At 47.2% G+C, this 15,375-nt stretch overlaps 1 protein-coding gene across 6 annotated transcripts in view; it reads left to right on the top strand.

The window, feature by feature from the left end:
• tln2b (talin 2b) overlaps nt 1–15,375 on the top strand; it is a 123,986-nt gene that overhangs the window by 16,490 nt on the left and 92,121 nt on the right. For all 6 annotated transcript variants that reach the window (XM_031564476.2, XM_031564478.2, XM_031564474.2 and 3 more), the window contains exon 2: nt 11,828–11,876. The gene's annotated coding sequence lies outside the window, so the exon portion shown is untranslated. The remainder of the gene's footprint in view (nt 1–11,827; nt 11,877–15,375) is intronic.

The following is a 15,375-nucleotide window of genomic DNA, read 5'->3' as shown; positions in this document are numbered from 1 at the left end:
CCTCTACCATCTGCTAGCTGCGCAGCTGTGGCCAGGGACGGACACACGCACACACGCACACACGCACACACACACACACACACACACACACACACACACACTCACTCTGCCATGCGGCTTTGGTTTCCTCCGATGCATTCGCTTGCTTTCACAGACTCGCCGCTCTCGTCTTGGTGACCACCCTCGACGACAGTCCAACTACTGCCCCGCCACCACCCCCCACCCCCTCTCCCCACGCCTCACCTCCCTCCAGGAGATGGCACTCGTCCAGGGCCGCCTAGGCCCGACAGGATGTGGAGGTGTCACGTTAACTTTCCCACTGTGCATGCCAGGAGGCTGTGACGAGTCGGCCAGTTTTGGTCGTCCAACACTGTTGAGCAGCTTGCTGTCCACTCCCTCTTAGGCCCGAGTTTCCCCCACCTTTCTTTAGACATCTTACGCTTCTTAATTCTGCTGTTGTACCCGTCTACCCGGCTGTCGCCACCCAAATGTCTTCATAACAGCCTATCTTCACCAACCGTATCAGTTCTCTCAGTGATTCAGATTTTGCTCCCCCGTAATCTCCTGACTTAAAATGCCTTCACTGCAGGCAGGATTATTGACGCCATCATTTTAATGACTATCAGACTCTGCTGATGATTATTATTTGCAGTCGTTTGGCCTGTGAGAGCACGTCACCTGGGGAAATGTGCAAAATATTTACAGTTTGATTGATTGCTGCATTCCCAGAGAAAGAAAAGGCGAGGCTGTGATAATTCATCAGGCCGTCATGTAGAGAAAGTCTGCACCAGTGTGTTCAGGCTCCGCAGGGGATGGGAACAGTCGGGTTGGGGGTTGGGGGTTGGGGGGTGGGGTTGTGTGACATGCATCTCAGCCAAAGCTGTCTGCTGCACGGCTGATGCCGAGAGCCTCTTGTGAAGACAAGGAGGCGTCCCCTTACTGTTTTTGCTGCTGTCAGAACTCCCGGGCGGTCTTTGTCTTTGCATGTGGCTCACTGACTTGCTACCCTCTCAATCCCCAGCAACCAGTCAACATGCCAGTTCGCTTTTCAGGATGTGAGTCATGTGCCCAAAGTTTTTCCACACTTGTTGTTATTGTGTGTGTGTGTGTGTGTGTGTGTGTGTGTGTGTGTGTGTGTGTGTGTGTGTGTGTGTGTGTGTGTGTGTGTGTGTGTGTGTGTGTGTGTGTGTGTTCAAAGGGCCCATGTGGTAGAGGGTTTTTATACAAATGGCTGCTAGTAGCCTGCTGACTGGGGACAGAGCCATAGAGTGACAGCTGGAGCAGGGCCCCTTCTACATGGACATGATTCCTTTCATTTCTCTGGATGGGGCTAGAGCTGTGGGACTAATTGAATTACAACCCCCTCTCCCCCACAACTCAGATGCGCACACACACATACATACTGTACATATATATGTGTGTGTATATATATATATATATATATATATATATATATATATATATATATATATATATATTAGGGATGGGCATAATTAATCGACGATCGATTAATTGATCATTAAGAATTTCCTCGATGAAATTATTTTTTCATCGATTAAAACCAATGCATGTTCTGTTGCGTAGTGTGCGTGTAATTTATTTATTTTAGGGCTGTCAAAGTTAACGCGTTATTCTATGAGATTATTGTGGCGGAGATTAATGCAATCAAATATTTGAACGCAGTTAACGCAACTTTGTTTACTTCCGGTGCGCGTTGACCCGTGGCACGAAACCGCCCCTTGTCTGCAGTCAGTTAGATAGAAGAGACCGAGACGGTAGTTGAAGATGGAGAGAGCTGAGGGATTGTTGGGCGGAAAGTTTCTGTTTAAGAGGCAAAATGACAGAACAATCGACAAAACTAAAGTTGTATGTAGCATTTGTCAAGCTGAATGTAGCTATCACAGAAGCAGCTCGTGTTTAAGTTATCACCTTAATGCAAAGCACCCGACAGAAAGCAGTCCCAGGTTAGATGGTCGCCAACCCACACTCCACGACTTCTCTAGGAAATTAACTAGACCAGTCCGTGAAAAGGTTACCAACGCTGTAGCAGTTTAGGTTGCGGGTGACTGTCGGCCCATCAACATAGTTGAAGACGGTGGGCTGACTGAGGTGATTCGAATTGCTTCAGGGGACAATTCTTACGATTTACCGTCGAGGGGCACCATTGTGTCTCGCATACATTCCTTGGCTGATGGCGAGAGAGCACGAACAAAATACAATTAAACAACAGTGTCTAAAATAATGAATGAAGTGATTACTCGTTAATTTATAAGATTTAGTCTTTAGAAGAAAACAAACTTTTAATCACGATGAATCTAGATGAATGAATTTCAAAATGTGAGATTAATTAGTTAGAGAGAAAAAAAAACGAAGGTCAGTTGTGTTTATGAGCACCGGCTTCTAGCTGTCGGCTCCGCTGCTTAAGAGTACAGCAGCGCATATTTTCAAGTGTAACCATTGAACGGATCCCGTTTAACTGCCACAAGAGTTGTCCATCTTGTAAGTTTAACTGCCACAAGAGTTGTTCATCTTGTAATAAATATCTCAATGAGGAAACACGCTGTGTTTTTTCTATTTTCACTGCATTTTAATATAGCCTATAAATAGTGAATTTTAATATAAAAATATTAATGATTAATCGAAAATCGATCGTTAATTCTCCCGACGATCGATTAAGACAATTTAATCGAATGCCCATCCCTAATATATATATATATATATATATATATATATATAGATAGATAGTGTATATATATATATATATATAGATAGATAGTGTATATATACACATATCTTTTTACTGCTCTCCGTCCTTCAGATTCTGAACACCTCCCTTAAGAGAGCCCGAGCCACTAATCCCTTGGAATCTCTCATTCTTCCCTGGAAGAGAGGGGTCAGTAGAGATGTCACGGTCTTGTGCCGAGGAGGCCAGACTGGATGGGTCCGTGGTTTAATTTTCCAGGGAATCCTTAGCAAGCGGGATTTAAATGGCGTTTTTCCAGAAGGCTCCTAACCCAGTGACCTCTACGAGGGGGGTGGGCAGCAGCTGCTCCCCAGATGTGCAGAATTTCTAGCGGCCACTAACGAAAGGAGAGATGGCATCAAGCGCTTCATGGAAGAAAAGAGCAACCTATCAGAATATGGCCTTTCTGCACCCCTGCCCCTGGATGTATATATCCTCAGTCTATGATGCCATTTTAAACAAATGGCGTTGTCAGCTGAAAAATATCTGAAAGGTGTGGTGTGGAATTACCCAATCACATGATTCCCTTTCTTGACTGGAATCTGGTATCTGTTGATCTGGAGAATAGAAAGAGAGCATTATGCCGTTCCCGGAACTATATTTGGCAGTCACAGTAGTACCGATCTGCTTTTTTTTTTTTTTTTTTTTCACTGTTCCAAAAAAGCAAAGTATATTTTCAATTTGTCTTGAGCTGTTGAGATTATGCAGCTTTTTTTGGCAGATGTTTCCTCCGGAGGGACGTGACTTGCTGCCCTCGAAGGCCTGATTGACCAGCTGCGACGACGACCACCAAGCACTAATTCATCAGCCCGCGCCTCTCGTTTGGCACGGACTCGTGCTGATGTGAGATGGAGTGGCAGCCATGGCGATGGCCCTGCTGCTCTTCTTTTCTCTCTGTGTTGCTTTGATGAACGATGTTAGTAATTTGGTGGCAGGAGACCATGGATCTCCATCCTCCCGCCCCCACACCTCGTCTCCCTGAAGTGTGCTCTGTTATGGGGCGCTGCCCTCGCTGCTGTGGCGCTTGTGCGGTTCTGAGCGTAAATCAGCTTCGCTGCAACATCTGTAGTGTCCATACTAATAAAGCAGCAGGGGGCACATGGGAAGAGAGTGTGTTGATTGAATTTCCTGCTTTCCTTTTTCTCTCTCTCTCTCTCTCTCTCTCTCTCTCTGTCGCTTCTGGGATGCTTTTAGACAGATTGCGTGGAAATGTCAAGTTTAAATGGTATAGATTAAAGAAGCTGTGTCCGAGGGTTAAGAAGCCCACGGTGTGCTCTGCCTTACAAGTATGTGTGTAGGTGTGTGTCAGCTGATGTGCTAAATGTGTTTCCCCCCCCTTTCCCTCACTCTTGTTTCCTTCTCTCTCTGTCACACACACACACTCTCTCTCTCTCTCTCTCTCTCTCTCCTTCAAAACCTTTCTATTCAGTCCTCGTAGGCTAGAGGATTCTGGCACCAAAGCCCTTGTTTTTGAACAATCTGTTGACCATAATCTACCTCTGATGGGGGGGGCTGTTCAGCTGTTGTTGTTGTTGTAACCTGGTCCTCCGCTGTACTGTTAGCTCATACAACTTTTAGGCAGGCAGAGTCCAATTATAAACCAAACCAAGGGGAATAAATAAATCATACTTACGTCCAGTGTTGACCTCTGAGTGAACATTCTGTCTCTGTACCTTATTCTCAACCAGGTTGCACTCTACTTTCATTGCATGGAACATGTGAAAATTCCCACCATTTTATATCTAGTTCTCAGTTGGATGCCCTCTTGACCTGGAATGTAAAGGGAATGTAATAACTTAATGCCAAACATTTTTAATCTCTCGCCGTGCTGTGTTGGATGCGGCGCCATAACTCCTCTTAGCCAGGCACTGCATCCATACTGTGAATAACCCAGCTCTTTGTTTATCAGAGTGAGGTGTTCCCCCGGGGGTTGTGCTCTCATTAGATCGTATAGGAAACCTCTGGTGGACTCATCCCTATCCTGTTTCTATAAGGTTGTTGCCCAGCTCCTGTGTTATGTATCTGACTATTGGGCCAGTGAATGGTAGCTGCACTGATTCCCGACTTGGAGAAAAAGCTGTAAATCCTTGTTGTAAGTTAAGCCCTGGGCTATACATCTTCCTTGCAGTAAGCAGAGACAGGGTATTGTCTTTTGCACACTTGTCTTTCATGAGCAATTCTTTTTTTTTTATCATTTATCTCTCTTTAAAATAACTGGTTTGCTCTAGAAAGCCAGAGTCATGCCTACACCAGTACTTTGGCCAACACCCCCACCCCACACTGTAGTGTCCTCGTACAGCATGGCATCTGTCAGCAACGGAACAGAATGCATGCCATCAGAATGTCTTGCAGTGGATGACTGGTTCATCCTTGTTGTCTTTTGTCTGATTGATGGCTTCCAAAACCGCTGTGGTATTGAATAGACAAGCTGCAGCCAGGGTGGGAAGGTGATATATGACCAGTTAGGCAAAGTAGTCATCAGTGTAAAAAAAACAACAACAACCCCATATTGTTTGTCCATTTACATTTTGCGGTTTCTCTGGTCTTGCTTTCCAGATTGTAAACAAAAAAACATCTTGTGTTTTTCAGCGTATCTGTCAGAGTTTCATGGAAACTGTTTGTTCATTGTGATGGTACTGAGTAAAACACGCCAAAGTGCGAGTGGTGGAGGTGGTGACTAATATTTTTTTACCTTCATTTCTAAAACTTTATTTGATTTAACCCCACCATTGCAGGGGGGTTAAACACAGTCCTTGTTGACAGCAGAAAACTAACATCTGGTACTGGGCCCACATGCAGCTACTGGAGACTGGGTATCATAATTATTTTATCCAGTCCCGTTTCTCCTTCTGTCATGTCCTTATTCAAAATAATTCTATCAGTTGATGCTTGCTCATCTCTCGGGCATGCATATTGTCTGTAAATTAGATTTCATTGAATGACCTTGAGTTACTTCTATCCATAGAATGCTGAGTTTTTTTTCCTTTGGAGAAACATATGGTAAGATTTTAAACACCATCTGCACTGCTTTGTAAATTATTATTATTATTATGAACAAAAAAAACGTTTTAGTTTTTACATTTTGATTCTCATGCTGTGCTCATTGTGCTTCAAATAAATCATTTAAGTGACCGTGAGATGTTTTTCAGAGTAATTCATTTATTGCTATATTTGGTTATAGCAGTATCATGCCAAATTGAGGAAGGTATATGTAATGCAGTCTGAAGGTCATTAAATGGATTTTAGTCTAAATGTGTTGTTACCGTAATCAATTGCAACTGTACTGCCTTATTAAAGTGAGAAATAAAAAGCAGTTGACGGGGTCATATTATGGTAGGCCTCGCTTATTTAATTATGTTTGCTCTAGGGCTTGGTTGGCACAAATGCTTTTTCTGGATGTGGTAAAGCTGATCGTAGAACAGCTTCAAGTGATAGGGAGTTCACTGCAAAATAGTACAACATCAAACCACATAAACTGCAACTGATAATGAACATATGGTTTACATTAACATCAACAGATATTTGTGTACAGTATAATGCTGTATAACGGCATTGATTTCAATGAGGACTGTGGATACTTTTTGTCCCCTATCGACTTTTTATTTTTTTTATTTCGTTTTTTTGCCCATAAAGCTAATTGATTTAAAAGTGCTTTGTTGGGAAAAGGTTGGAGGGGGGCGTGATCTGCTCAGATGACTTGACAATTAGGTTACCTTTGCCAGGAGTCAGGCACAGATAATGAGGCCACTCTGTTCGGGGAAGGCCCCTGCTGTTCGCTCCTGTATCTCTCATTAGCAAATCTGACTTTTTTTTTTTCACTTGGCATTCAGAGACATTCCAGGCCGGCATTTGATTTGTATGCCATGGAGAAGACTGTAACTGTAGATTAACTGGGGGGGGGGGTTGGGATGATGGAGTGGCCTCTCACGGGGGCACCCGGTCGTATGGCCCTGTTGACGGAGGTGGAGGATGGCGTGGCCCCATGGAAAAGCCCCATAAATGCCTGATTTGTCCTGGATCTGGTGACTCGGTGCAGTGTGGCGTGTGGAGTCACGGGCGCCTGAGATCTCCCACAGGGCGGCCGCTCTGTCATCTCTGGAGCAGACACTGACTGAGCGTGTGGGACCGCCTGTGCCCCGTCTTGTGGACAGAGCAAGCTGAGCTGCTAAAGGGGCTTATCAGTGGATCCCCAATTTAATGTACTGTGAGAGTAGTGGCTATGGTCATGGGTTCTTGCCACACGAGGGGACATTTATAGACCCGGCCAGCCTGTGCATATGTTAAGCTGCATGTGCCATCGTGGCATTTTGCTGACCTGGGATCCAGATCCAAAGAACACGCCAGAAATTAGTTCTGCAGTCTGGTTCCTATAATTTGAAGCACTTTTAGGCCTAATGAATTGGTTTGAATAGACGTGTCTGCTCCCATACAAGCACACATGAATGCACAGTGGTGTGTGTGTGTGTTTGTGTGTTCCTTAGTTCACTCAAATCCACTTAAATATCATATTTTAGGGCTCCGAATCCATGCTGACACAGTGATGCAGCAGTCAAAATGATCCCGAGGAGTGGATGTGACAGTTTGGCTCTGTCAGCAGAGGGTGGTGGTACATTCGATCCGCTGTGCCGCTCGCAAGTGCTGCCATGTGTTTTTGCTGGATGTCTTCAGATTGCAGTGTTGTTCGCTTCAGTCCAGCTGGCAAGTTTCCCCCAGAGCTGTTCTATGCTCAGCCCTGAGCAGGGGGCGTGTAGGGTCTCCGATAGCAGATGACACCGGACCGGATCCGGCCATGATCTGGCACGGAACCGGCAGAGCCAGGTTCTGTTGCCTTCTGAGGAGGGTACGAAGCTGGAAAATGACAACGATCATCATTCGCAGCAATCTCCCCTCGAGTTATGGGGCCTAATGGATTTGTCATCATCCTCCTATTCCCCATCATCGTTAGCATCGCTCCGTTTTAGCGTGGAGCTTTCTCCAAATGATCTATGCCTCTGAGGGGGACCGAGAGTGAGCCTTAAAAATATCTGCACAATAGGAGCCAGGGGCAGGTTTTGGTCGTGGTTTGGCTTTTGCTCTGTATCTTCTTTTTTTTTTCTCTTCTCACCCCTGGAGGTGACTATCAAATTATGTATTCAGTTGCAGTTCCACTCCTCAAGTCAAGTCGGGGCTATCCCAATGTTGCAGTTATTTCGGTGAAGAAAGAATGTCGCCAAATTTTGCAGCCCAGAAATTCTTCTAATGATTCTCAGCAGACTTGAGTTAGAGCTTTTTTTTCGCCAAAAACATAATTATGTTGTTTAGTCATTGTGCTGTGTCATTACACAGTATAGAGGCTATGGATTTTCAACCACTCTGAAGGTACCCTTCTCCGCTCTCCTTCAAAACCTTTTACAAATAAAAATGTCTTTCCCTGGTACAGTACAGGGTTGTTCCATCTATAATAAGACCATTGTATATTATCTCAATATGGGGGCCCACAGGGTCCTCCATCTAAACTAAATGGATTATGCTCTAGCTGCAAATCAGCTCCCCCGAGTAATTCTATAAATACTGGAAGATGAATGATTTATAGATTTGAGCCTACAGTGGCATAGACTGCATGGAAGCAACTGCAGACCAGAAACCTGCATGTGCGAATCATTTATTTAATTCATCTTTTGAGGCAAATGCACGTCTTAGTCATTTACATTATTTACTACAGGCTGTGAAAATTCATCGTCTTAATGAACCTTTTGAAACTAGGTCGTAAGAATGAGCGAGTGGGTATGCAGACATTTTCAATGAATTGTCTTGAATGCGCTGCTAGTCTGTAAGTGTCTCCCAGTGGAGCTTCCCTCGTGCCCTTGCACATCTCCTAACATGGTCTCAGGATTGTTCCTCTCGGAGTGCTGAACTCTTGTACTGCCATAGTGCAGACCCCCCATCTATACATCTCGTCCCTAAATAGAGAGTCCTTTGGGGCCTGCCATGCCTGATGCTTCAGGGGCTTTTTCCCCAAACAAGGGGTTCAGCAATTCCACTCCCAAACAAGGGGATCTGTTATTCCTTTTCCCAGACAAGGAGCTCATCCAGTGCCCTCAGCAGTGTACCCCCCTCTGTGTCCTCAGTGGCTGACGTCACTCTGGGAGCCACTGGCTGCGTGACACTCCGACTAATGTCACCAGCGCAACATACAGACAAAACTACCCTTTCATTCGTGCTAAGCCGTGCTGTGTGTGTGTGTGTGTGTGTGTGTGTGTGTGTGTGTGTGTGTGTGTGTGTGTGTGTGTGTGTGTGTGTGTGTGTGTGTGTGTGTGTGTGTGTGTGTGTGTGTGTGTGTGTGTGTGTGTGTGTGTGTGTGATTTTCCGTGTTTTCCCAGCATTAGGATTGTTCCGTGCCTCTCATAGCAGTGAAGTGCTCTTGCGGCATAAGTTGTGTTTTGCTTCCATTATCCCAGGGTTCTTGTTGGGTGAGCCCGTCGTAATTAGATCAGAGTTTTCCAACACTTTAGAAGGGGAAGGGGCTCTGCAGAAGCATATGTTGCCATGGCAGTAATAGCTCAGAGGCGGCTGATGCGGGCCCTCGCAGAGGCCAGGATCGCTGAGGCGCTCTCGCTCCAACTCCGGGTTTCCTCTGCTCTCCAAACGGGGCTCGGTCCATGAGAAGCATTCCGGTTGCTTCCACCGGCTGGGCTGAAATCCAGCCTCCCCCGACATCCGCCACCGGGACCCATCAGGAAGCCCCGCTCATCCCCTCTCGTACTCTCCCCGGGCTGGGCTTGCCTGTGCAGGGTGGGTCCAACTCCATATCCTCTCTCTTCCCTTTTATGCACCATGCTTCAGCGCAAACTTCTCTCCTCATGGAAGACCCCCACCCCTGAAAATGGCTCTTTAGTGCTCCCTGTGCATGATAAATCATTGCATGCTCTTATGGATTTGTCTCAGAAGTTGTGACTTCTCCCAGAAAGTGCCACGTGGGTGAGGAGGTGGGGGTGGGAGTTAAAAGTGAGAGTGAGAGCAAGATGTGACTGAGTGCGGGTGTGCAGATTGTCGTTTAAAAGGCTCTTTTATTTTTTTAAGAGAGTTGTTAGGCCTTTAAGGCTGTCGGCACAGTCAGCAGTTCTGGCGGAGAGAGCTGTTTAGGGCTCCCCTCGCTCCAGCTCTGATGAGGAGCGTGTAACATCACGGCCCACTGATCCTTTTCTGTCACATAAAAGCTGCTCCAGACAGCGGGTCGGCTCTGGCCCAGATCTGGCCCGAAGGTTCTGATCCGAGTGCTTTCGCTTCTCTATTATTTAACCTTTTATAAGCACTGTAATGCGCTTAAACTACCCCCCAACCCCACAGAATTGCCAGAAATATCAGAAGAGCCTGAAGTTTGCATAGCGGTTGCTATCAGAAGCACCTGTGGTTTTCCGGAACATTAGGGACCCAGGCACAGAAATAGGTCTGTTCCGGATGATGTCACCGAGAATGATGTATGCCCCACACGGGAGCTCCAAGACCACAAGCTCAGCTCGCCAGCTCCGCCTCTTCCTGTTCCACGTGTGGGATCCAGGTGTTGCGCAGGAGGTCTGGTCCCGGCTTTACGTCTCAACAGCTCTTCTCCTCCTCCTCCTCCTCCTCCTCCTCCTCCTCCTCCTTGCAGTGGAAAGAAAGGAATTGGAAAGTAAACAACAGTCTTTGTGTTTGACAGAAACGCTAAGCCATCTTCGCACTACTACTTTGATGTGGTCGCATGATGTGCTAACTGCAGTGAGGGATGCCTCACCAGCTGATGCTAATATCAAAGTGTGTTTATGTTTTTGTTTTTTGCCTCTCCCTGTTGTGGGCCTCTGATTGCTGTGTTCATTTAGGCTGTGCAATGAATCAACATCATTACAGTTTCTACATCCCCCCCTCTTCATGCGTGTACTGAATTAATGCTTTCGGTCAAATTGTGGATTGACGAGTTGGTGGGAGATGGCTGTTAATTTCCGTCTCCTGAAACTTAAGTTCACAACCTCCTGTCTCAGTCGTCCGAGCTCTTGAGCAGCAGATTGTTTATGCTGCAGACTCTCACGTCGGGTCCCCAAGCTCTCTCTCCTCCACATTCCTCCGAAAGCCGGCCCCTGCCTCAGTCCATTTACAGCTCCAAATGTCCTATGGGCTCAGCTTACATCTGCCCTCTTACATCTGCCCTCATCTTTTAGTCTGTCTCACTCTCTCACACTGTGAAATTGGACATGCTTGGGCTCACCAAGTCCACTTTGCTTTGACCACCGACAAATATTTAGTCGTTTTGGGCAGGCGCATATATATCCACCACTGCCAGTACCATCTAGTCATGTTTGCCGGCCTGTATGATACAGCAGTGCCTCACATTCAGTGCAGTAAGGGGTTGAGTGTGTGTGTGTGTGTCTCTGAATGGGGAGGAGGGGGGCGCCTGCATCTGCGTGCTGGGCAGCATGGTCCGCAGCCTTCTAAGCTCATTACAGTAATCAGGTTAAGGAGAGGGCTCCTTTTCAAGCGAGGGGGCGGGCTGTGCCAGAGGGGCAAACTATGGACGGGGAAGAAGCCAGAAGCCTTGACTACACCCCACCCCCACCCCTCCAGGCTGTCTCTGCAGCAGCCCCCTCTAATGCATTATCAACATAACCCACACCACCCGCCACCACCCCCACCACATGCCTGGTGCCCAGTGAAGATGGGGTAATGACCGGCTCGCTGCGGCAGGCCCATGCTGGAATCAAACGCTCGGCCGCAAAAGCCCCACTGTGCCCAAGAAAGCCCGCTTTTTAACGGAATAGCCTGGCACATGGCCCGCTGTGAATGTTGTAGGGGATAATGATCATCCCATCTCATCATGTCAGGAGTCTGTCCTCGCAGTGCAGTGTCCTTACGGGATGGTTAATGAAGCTGTTTGTGTGTAAGGGTTGGGGCAGCTCCTTTAGTTGGGTAATTAAAGTAATGGTGGTTTAAAATGCTTGGTCATTGTGTCTTTTTAAAGCACCTCTTTCTTCTCCACATTCAGCTAATAGCCGCGTCTGCCTCCCCCAGTGTCAATGCATTTGTCTTCTGCTGACTCACTTTGGTTTTCTCTCTCTCTTGTTTTTTTTCCTCCAGCTGTGAAAATCTGCTGAGATCCTTGGCCATTTTATGCCCCAGCAATAAGGTAAGAGACTATTACACAGCCATCTCTCTCTCTCTCTATCTCTCTCTCTCCCTCTCCCTTCTCTCTCTCTCTCTCTCTCTCTCCCTCCCCGTCTCTCTCCGTCCTGGATCAATATCAGCATTAGATGGGCATGCGGAAATGGTAAAGTGGAGGTGTCTTTATGACAAAGTTTTGATCAACTGTTTGTTCATACATTTCCTCACCCAGTTCCTGGTTCCAGGTGTTCTCAGTCAGCAGGGAACTGAGCGGGGTGTACATAGTGATGTAGGGGCCAAAGCCGCCAAAGAGTTTATAATGGATTCCGGGGCCCTTTGTCATTGCTAGCAGGGGGTGGTGGCGACTCCATTTCAGTTCTGCTGTGGAGCTCCAAAAAAAAAGAAAGAAAAGGCTTCAAGACTGTGACTAGAGTGAGCCACTGGGCATGGGAATCACCCCCTCTTCACCCCACCCCATGCCCCAGTACAGTGGGAAAAACTAGGGTTGCCTTGGCAACCTGCGGATGTGGAGCATGAAATAGCGCACCCGCAAGTGTTTCTTTTTTTTTAACAAAGCAAAGCAGCATCCTTCACGTGCTCAGCCTCTAATCCTCTCCCTCGCCTGCTCTCTGTGCCTCCACCATACCCACTCGCCTGGAGGGAGGGAGGGAGGGAAAAGGAGCATGAGCAGGGAGAGAGAGAGAGAGGGGGGGAGAGGGGGAGAGAAAGGGCCTTTATCACTCATGTGGCGTCCCTGCATTAGCCCAGCAGCCTGTGGTCCTCTCCGGCGTTTGAGCCACAGTGCTGGCCTCGGAAGCAGCGCTGCGGTCCTGGCGGTGTGGAACTCTCACCACATCAAGGGCGTTTCATAAGCCAGTGAAGGCGGCCTGCCAGTGAGGGCCGTGTGGCGCGCACTCTTCTGATGTTCACGAGGTGCAGCACACAGAGAGGAGAAGGGGAGAGCGGCTGGGGTTAAGAACAGAGTGGAGAAAGGGAGAGCGGCTGCGGTGAGGCGCTAGGGTTTTCAGCGGAGTGTTCTAGAGATCCAGCCTGACTGTGACAGGAGTACACTGGGTTGCTGACTCTACGTGTGTGTGTTTGTGTTTGTGTGTGTGTGTGTGTGTGTGTGTGTGTTTGTGTGTGTGGTGCGCCACAGGGCACTGAAGCAGTCTGTCTGTACCTACTCTGTGTGTTAGCTGTTGCCTGCTCTTTGCTGCTCCATGTGATGGTTGGCATTTGGTGTTCTATAAACTGACAGACAGAGCCATGTTAAGGGTCGCAGTTGTTATTATTAAGTTTCCTCATCCTTTCCTCACATTAAACATAGACACAATGTATGTGATGTTGTTTGCATTAAATGTATATATTAAGTAAAGGCTATTCATTATCTCTCACACACACACACACACACACACACACACGTTTGCCTTCTCTTCCTTGCTCTCTTTTCTATGTATTTCTATCTGTCCCCCCTCTCTCTGTCTGTCTGTTTCTTGGCATGAGATTGTAGAGTAAGTGGTCTGTGCGCTGGTCATTAGCATTGCGGCCGGTGGTCTGAACGCAGAGGAATTAATGGCTTTCAGCTGTCAGCACTTGACATGACCACTAACGCGAGCGAGAGGCAGGCTCAGCCAGAGATTGGCAGCTCGACCAGGACTCCGAGCTGACTTTTGCAGCCCCTCTCTGAGATGGGGCTCTCCCTCCAACAGACCCCCTTCTTAGTTCCCTCTCAGCCCCCCCCCCCCCCTGTCCCATATGGCCTGATGTGTCACCATCGTCTCAGGTTCTGTTTGGTGTTGGGGTAGTTCGTTACAAGGCAACGGAAAAAACAGGTTTATGTTTAAGCCCAATTAGGACGACCTGTCCCCCCCGTAAGTGGAACACTTCAACTCAGAATCAGATTTCTATCTGTATATGTCCTGGGTTCAGGGCCCATGAAGGTGCTGTAGAGTGTTAAGTGAAGGGAAGGTCTAGAACAACCTAGAGTTATTATTTATTTTTTTTATGTTTCTTTTGTGTGCCCTGCTGTGTTTTTGGAAGAAGCTTCATAGGCGAGCTTTGTTTCTTGAGTGGTTTGTCAGAGGAAAGGCTGTTGGGTTCGGCCTCTATTTTAGCCAATTTAAACTGTTGATTTCCCCAAAAAGCTTTTAGTCCTCAGTATAAACTAAACAAAGTTAGCCTCCTACAAAGATGTTTGGAATAATCTGTCTCCCCCAGCCCTCACTCTCCCTCCTTTTCTTTCCCACATTCCCCCCCCTTTCTGTTTCTCTCCTCCTCTCTCTTTCTCTTTCTTTTTATTTCAGTGACATAACAACACAATTACCCCCCAAACACACACACACGTTTGCTTTTCATTTTCAGCGTTCAATGCAGATGTTGACCAATCATTAATCATCTTGAGAGGGAACATACAGTGAAAAGCCTGCTAGCTACCAAATTGAGTGTGTGGAGAGGGGGGCCGTATGGGCTGACGTGTGGTGTGGCTTGGTGTGACTGCTTCATCTACGAGCTGGCTGGCTGGCTGGCTGGCTGGCTGGCTGGCTGGCTGGCTGGCTGGCTGGCTGGCCGACTGACTCTTTGGTTGTGTTCAGCGCAAGGGGCAAGTTTCACTTTGTTTCCAAGCCAAGGCGGACTTGGGTGGATGGGTAAGCGATGTGTGCTGTGGCCAGATGAAAGTGAGGGTCATACACACTGACCCCTACCTCATCTCCCCTCCTCTTCTCTCCTCTCCTCTCCTCACCTTTCTCTGCAGAAACCCTCTCCTCCTCCAGTGTAGTCAGTGTATAGCTAAGCTGAGCATGGCTGCCCACCTGATTGATGGAGATACACTGATACACAAAAACGTTATTTTAGTCTTGAGGTATACATTACAGCATTACATACAGCTACACATAAAGACTCTACTTTAACCTTCTGATGAAAAGATCATTGAACTCTATTGGTTATTAATTCTGGGCAACACTTTCATAGGACAAAACTGTGTCTTATAAATTAGGCATTATTGTTCTTCTAGGTTCTTTGTAGTGTCCCAGAAGAACATTCTGGTGAACATTTCTCTGAAGTCATCTCCATGTTGACGAAGGTTCTGTTGTGGCTTGTTGATAGCTGGTGTGGTGTCTGTAGGAGTGTAAATATGGTGGGTTCTTTCTCCAGAGAGTGCTTCCTCTGGTGCAGCTAAGCGAAGGCGACCGACAGCGTTACTGGGATGAGGTTTTAATTTTGTACACAGTGTCAGGATGCCTCCGAGTCTTTCCAAGTCAGAACTCTTCGCCATTAGTCATCACCCCTAGTGACGTGTGCGTGTGCGTGTGCGTGTGCGTGTGCGTGTGCGTGTGCGTGTGCGTGCGCGTGCGCGTGCGGTGTGGTGGTGGGGGTAAATGAAAAGATGCTATTTTTACTGTTCTCAAAGCGTTGTGTAAGAGCTGTTTACTCATCCTGCACAGCGTTTGAATGAAAAGAGAGCATTTAAAACACAACACTCACCTCTCCGTGGGAAGCATCCGCACACAGCTGGGAAGGCTCAG

This window comes from Clupea harengus, chromosome 3 (genome assembly GCF_900700415.2).
Source record: "Clupea harengus chromosome 3, Ch_v2.0.2, whole genome shotgun sequence".
Taxonomy (NCBI): domain Eukaryota; kingdom Metazoa; phylum Chordata; class Actinopteri; order Clupeiformes; family Clupeidae; genus Clupea; species Clupea harengus.
The sequence above is the reverse complement of the archived record's forward strand: the minus strand, read 5'-3'. Positions and strand labels throughout refer to the sequence as shown.